The 6,325-nt window shown below is 56.4% G+C and overlaps 1 long non-coding RNA gene and 2 other non-coding genes across 3 annotated transcripts; all 3 read left to right on the top strand.

Annotated features, from left to right (window-relative positions):
* The first annotated feature begins 1,027 nt into the window (after nt 1–1,027).
* Nucleotides 1,028–5,654, top strand: LOC138925364 (uncharacterized). Its single transcript, XR_011441412.1, has 2 exons — nt 1,028–3,152; nt 4,659–5,654. It is a non-coding gene; the product is annotated as an uncharacterized lncRNA (long non-coding RNA).
* Nucleotides 5,119–5,233, top strand: MIR9002-1 (microRNA mir-9002-1). The gene is given in 1 exon segment (NR_128012.1): nt 5,119–5,233. It is a non-coding gene; the product is annotated as a microRNA mir-9002-1 (primary transcript).
* MIR9002-2 (microRNA mir-9002-2) lies at nt 5,119–5,233 on the top strand. Its single transcript, NR_128017.3, is given in 1 exon segment — nt 5,119–5,233. It is a non-coding gene; the product is annotated as a microRNA mir-9002-2 (primary transcript).
* Nucleotides 5,655–6,325: the final 671 nt, after the last annotated feature.

The raw sequence follows: 6,325 nt of genomic DNA on the forward strand, positions 1-6,325 counted from the left end.
CCCTGGGTCTGCTCTGAAGATGCCCTGGAGCGTCTGGCCGGATGGGCCGGGTCACGGGGTCTGGGTGAGTGAAGAGTTGTCTGCCAACGCCGAAGACATTTCATAACCGTGTGCGGAAAGCGGGAGGCAGTGGTGAGCCGTCCCCGCGGTGGTGTCAGTGATCCCAGTCCTGGGTTTGGGCGAGACCTTCTGGAATGACTGGGGTGGGAGGGGCCGCCCTAGGGGGTGGTCAGCGAGCGCCCCTCTGAGGAGGTGGCGTTTGGGCCCAGGCCTGGCTGCAGAGGTGGCAGAGAACGTTCCAGAGCCCGAGCTGGGGCAGGGCCTCGTGTGTGGGAGGACAGGAGGCGCCGGAGGGAAGTCGGGGGGGGGGGGGGGGGGCGGGGGAGGGTGCGGGATGGCCTGGGGGTCTCTGCCGGGCTCCGCTCTGGGAGAAGCTGGCGGGGACACCTCGGCCCCTGACTGTCCTGGAGCGCCCCCTCCCCGCGTGGACGTTTCCTTCCTCGTGACTCCCACAATCCACCGGGCGGACACCACGCGCTGGCTTCCCAGCCTCCCTTGCAGCCGGCGCAGTCATGTGACCCGGGCCCACAAATGGGAAGCCCCCTGGGCCTCCTCCCAAGGGACCGGAAGGAGATGGCGCCGGGCGGAAGCCGCGGGCACTGTGCTGGGTTCGCTGGCGCTTCCGGGGACCAGGGCGGGCGGTGTCTCCCTTCCGGGGGCCGCAGGCTTAGGGCTCGGTTCGGGTGGCCTTCCTGGAGCAGCCCTGGTGTGGGCGGCACTTGATCCCCCGGAAGCCGCTGAGCCGAGTCGGCCCCCGTGGGTCCTGAGGGCGTCCTGGGGTCTACACCGCGCCCGAGGGCCGGCCTCCCTGGAGCGTGTCGGCGATGCACGGGCTCCGACCCTCAGGCCCGAGAGCAGAGCCCGCGCCTCCCCAGGCCGCGGGGGTTGGTGTGTCCGCTGACCTCCGGAAGCAGCCGTCACGTGCTCCTTAGCCGCTTAATCCAGCTGCGCGGCGTCCTGGCGTCACAGTTCAGAACCTGGTGACGCAAAGCCGTGGGGCGAGGGGGCGGCTAACCAGGGAGCGAGGCGACCTGGTTGTCCTTTCAGTGTCCGTCCTGCCGCTGGAGTCCAGAGCCAGCAGTTGATGTGGATCAAAGGCTGGTGGCTTTTGAGCCGGGGCCCGTGGGGACCCGCATGAACCCTGGGCAGCGTGCTGGCGGGTTGCCCCTTTGCCCTGCACGTGCTGTGCCCCCAGGTTGGTGACGCGGCTGTGCCATTTATGCATCAGCAGGGGGCTCGGACCTAGAGAGGGTGGGGACATCAGCTTCTCCCCACGATCGGCGGTAAACACCATTTAGACCCAGGCAAGTCTATCCTACTAATCGATTACAGGGGAGAAAATCAGGTTTGAGAAGGAGTCGTTGTGCAGTATGTTGCACTTCCATGTATAATTCTATGAAGTCTCATTACTTATGACTAGACTGAAAGAAATTGAATTTTGATTACTTAACTACATTTCCTGCTGTGCTTATGAGGAATGCGCTTTTTCTAAAGGCCCTCTGTCTCCTTCGTTGAGAGTGATTTTTCTCTGAGAGCCTGTCTTCCCCCACGAGGCAAGTGTGCCTAACAAAGGGAGATGTATCTGGAACTGAGCAGCGCCATGAGGGGCTTCTAGAAGTCTCTGGGAGTCTCAGGGTTTGTCCTGGAAGGTGATTCTGGAAGGAAATCATATCCATCCTGGGCTCTTTGCTTTCATCATTGTTATTGTCATCGCCATCGTCATCACAAGTGTCATCATCATCACCATCAGCTTTATCATCAGCACTCTCGTCATCACAGCCATCACTGAATATGGTGCTCACTATGTCCCATCACTGCTCTAAGTGATTTCAGTTGCTCCTTTGTCATCATCACAAATCTCTCAGGTAGTATCATTGCCATCCTCATTTTAATGGTGAACAGTTGAGGCACAGAGAGGTTAAGAGACCACCTAATGTTGCACAGGTAGTGAGCTGCAGAGCCTGCACTCACATGCGCAGCCCGGCCCCAAGTCCACGCTCTCAGCCGCTCTCTGTGTTGCACAACACGCCCTGATCTCCCTGGACAGTCTTTGCTCCCCGTCATTGGGATTGTGTCCCCACCTTGGCTGTCCTCAGAATGCCCCTCCCCCAGGCCTGGGTCAGATGTGCCCATCCTCCAAGCTCCTTTCTGGTCCACCTCTTCATGAAGCCCCTCCTAGCGTCTCCTCTCCCTGGCTCCAGAAGCTCATGGCACTGCTGTTGTCCCCTCCTGACACCGTCCCCCTGCAGCACTGGCCTGAGGGTCCAGGAGGCTGTCCTCCAGGCAGGCAGACTCTCCCAGCCTGGTGCCCTCAATTTCTCCCCAGGATGCGCAGGGACAGCGTGTTGTGGGCCCAGCAGTGGCCTTCATGGTGGGCTTTAAGGCTCAGGGTGAGGGAGGAGGGGAGGTGTTCATCACCTGAAATTCTTGGCCTCTCGACATCCTCACATCACAGCCCACGGAAACTGCATGGGTGAGGTGTCATTGTGATCTGACGTGCATCCACCGCTACCCCCAGCCTGGCTCTCGACGTGAGCGTGTGGTGTGTGGGCAACTGAGGGACACTGGCTTTGAATGAACAAGATTGAAGCAGAGAGATCCTGTCTTCCCCCACGAGGCAAGTGTGCTGACACCTGCTGACAAAGGGAACTGGCTGTGCATCTCTTCTCCCTGCTGGAGACACCTTTATCTTTTCTTACAGAGCATCTAGCCTCTGAACTCACACAGTATTCCTGTTCTAGCAAGATCAGGACATGAAATCAGGACAGGGAGTTTAATAGACTCAGGCTGGGCTTCCCCGCTGACAGCCACAGGAGCAAAGCCAGCCTCCCGGGGGGCACATCCCCTCTCTGGGCAGCCTGGGCAGGAGTGGCCTCTGCCGTGGTCCCTTCTGAGAGCCCAGCCGAAGGATGTGGACCCTGGACCTCCCCTGGCCAATGTGCAGACGAGAAGAGCCAGCGTGAACTGTGCTCACTCTGTGCCGGCCATGTTTGTGGGAGCTTTAGTGATGGGATCTGCTCACTCACTCTTCATCCTAGATGAGGAAACTGAGGCACAGAGTGGTTCATTCACTTGTCCGAGGACACACCTTGGTGAGTGAGGGGACTGGGATTGTCATCATCATTATCATAATTTTCTCCACCACCACCATCATCATCATCACAGTCACCCCTCCCTCCTTTCTTACTTTTTACTTAATGAGTTTCTTTCTTTTCTATATGACATTGATTTCTTTGAGAAAGTGGAATGATTTTTCTCCTTGTAGTTTGGCATAACTTGTTGCTCCATAAAACAACTTTTTACAAATATAAGTGCACTATTCAGATACTTAGAAACCAAATATTCAGATATTGTGAAATTAAAGCTAAGTAATAATTTCGTAGAACAAGAGAAGAAGGAGACTAGTAATTCACATTCACTAGCAACACTTTGATGACTCTCCTTCTTTGTTTTTATGCACAGGTATGTAAAATGTTTTCTCCACCAAACGTGGGATAATATTGTACATGGTATTTCATAACCAGCTTCTCTCCCTGGACGATATGTCACAACATTTCATACAACTGCCGCCCTTCTACACGGGCTTCATGGTGGAGCCCTCACACGCGGCACCAGCCAGCCTTTCCCACCTGTCCTCGTTGCTGCTCAGTGGGACGAGCCTCTGTCCCCCATCTGCCTCCTTCCATCTGAATCCCACTGTTTCTTGGTCATCAGCTCTGACCTGCTCTTCTCACCCACGTGTTCTCTGAGGTCCCCTCTCACGTGGCTCTTAGCTCATAAACAATCCTGCTCAACCGTTGTCACACATTTCCTGACAAACCATGTGCTCCAGACCCTGGGCTGGGTACTGGGAACTGGGGACAAGCCCAGCTGACATTTCTGGAGCACTGACAGGCACCAGGAATTTACTTGTCTGATCTCCGTTATCCCATTGCAGCCCTATGAGGTGCATTCTATCATGTCCCCGCTTTAGACAGGGAGGAGGTGAGGGGAAGCTGCACAGTGAGCACGTGAAGAAGCCAGATTTCACGCCAGCCTGACAGAACCTGGAGCTGAGCACAACCCTCATGCTGGTCCGTGGTGGCTGCCTGTGAGGGGCTCACCCTGTATCAGCGGACCCTTCACCCTCCCCCTCCTGTGTCCTGAGAAAGGCCAGGCAGAGCCCAAGTGCTCTGTGCAGCTGGAATCTGTTTGGTGGCAAGTGACAGAAAACTCAACTCTAACTGGCTTTAGATGAGATAGAGATTGAAGCCACTCCACAGTCTGGGGCTAGAGCTGGCGTCTCCAGGGCTGGATGCAGACCCAATAATAATAAAGACCCAATCGTTGGGGCCCAGTTTCTCTCTCTCCATCTCACTGTCTCGTTTATTCTTGTGAGTCAGCTCCATTCTCAGACAGGCTCCCCCTCATGGATACAGAACGGCTGCAGCATCTCCGGCCCTCAAACTCTCTCAGCTTCAGCTTCAGTGGGAAGTTACCTGTGTCTTTCCTGGTTTCGCACCAATGAAATGTGAGAGGGCGTGATGGGCATCCCTTCTGAATAGAAGCTTTAGGAGCCAGTGTGTCACTCACCACGTTCTCTCTTTTCCCTGCCATAGGGAGCAGCAATGTTTGAGGCAGAAGCTGCCTCATTAGCCTGGTCCTGGAGTGACGATGAGGTGGAGCAAATCCACAGCCAAATCAAAATGAACAGGAAGCGTGATGGGAAACAAGCCTGTCTTTCTGTGAACTGCTGAGACCTGGGGGTTCTTTGTTACTGCTGCATGACTGGCTCATCCCACCAATCCACCAGCCCACAAAAGGAACGCATGTCCACCGAGGGGCTGGATGTGGGTGTCTCTGTGTCGTCTTGTCCCCACATGTGGAGGGGCAGTGTCCGCACAGGGACCTAGTGAATATCTATTGACTGACAGGTGCCAGTTAACTGTTCACGTCGCTCCTGTTTGGTCTCTGGGTGCTTCCTTTCTCCTGTGACGTCTCCCTCGCTGCTTGCCCTCCTGGCTCCAGCCTGAAGCGCCCGGTGAGGCTCCAGCAGCTGGTCGGGAGCTGGCGAGGAGGAGCCCCAGCTCGGCCTGCTGAGCCATGGAGAGGAGTCTCGTTTCCATCAGTTCTTCTCGGGCCTCTGAGCTTGGAGTGAGATGAGATCTGCCCTGGATCCAGTAGCCTGGGCCCTTGCCTCACACGGACACGGGAAGGAAACAAATGCCCACGACCAGCTTTTATGTTTTTTCTCTACTCTTCTGGGAAAAATAGGGTCCTGGCTTCCAGAACGTTCCCTGAAGCCAGGAAGGGCCAGGGCTCCAGTTTCGCCTTTGTCAGCTGCAGACCCGTTTGCAGTTCCATCAGAAGGAGGCATCGCACCCAGAACACCCCTCCTCACTCTCACAGGACGCGGTCCCTGTGAAGGAAGGACTGTGTTGTCGTCGGAGCTGCTGCCACTCAGCCTGGAAAGCGCCTCCCGACTCGGCGTGGCCTGTTTCCATCTACCTGCTCTACGGGGCCTTCGATTCTGGAAACCAGTTCAGTAAATACGTCCGTACCTGTGCTATACATACATATATCGATATATATGAATAAACGCTCATTGGAGTATCGTTTACGACAGGTTAAGACCAGCAACCACAGAGCGTGCCTGGACAGGGGCAGGTAAATGCTGTGTGTTAATCTGATCACAGGGACCCCACTGGCTATAGAAATGAGGCTCCTCCACGCCTTGTCCCCGGGGGTTGGGAAGATGCTCTGGGCTTGGCCAACCGGGTCTTGCTCTGGGACTTAGGAGCTCAAGTGAGAGAGATGGAGCTGGAGGGGTCACATGGCGGTCAGTGTGGTGTGTGGGGAGGGGTGCCTGGGTGTGACCTCTGTGGGGTCCCTGCTGCCGGCCTCCTGGGAATGACCTGGTTCCTAGGTTCCCAGCAGTCTGTGAACCCCGAGAACTGCAGATAGTTTCCTTTGTCCTTAAGACAGAATTGGTGTCTGTGGTGGCCCCAAGGGCCCTGGGCACTGGATCTGCTCCGGCCCACGTTACTCTGAACTGCAAGGTGACACGTGTGCGTCCCTGGCTCTGCAGCCAGACCACAGGCTCTCAGATGGCAGGGCCACTTCTCACACGTCCTTTGTCCCCACGTCACCTCCTACAGGGTGTGGGAGCCCCACAGACACCCAGCACCAGCTGCAGGGCTGATGGCATGGATCACCTCCCTCTGTCCACGTTGTTGGTCTCAGGTGGCGGATGATAGGAATGACCGTGATGGCAGGGACACACATC

Source organism: Equus caballus, chromosome 8 (genome assembly GCF_041296265.1).
Source record: "Equus caballus isolate H_3958 breed thoroughbred chromosome 8, TB-T2T, whole genome shotgun sequence".
NCBI lineage: Eukaryota > Metazoa > Chordata > Mammalia > Perissodactyla > Equidae > Equus > Equus caballus.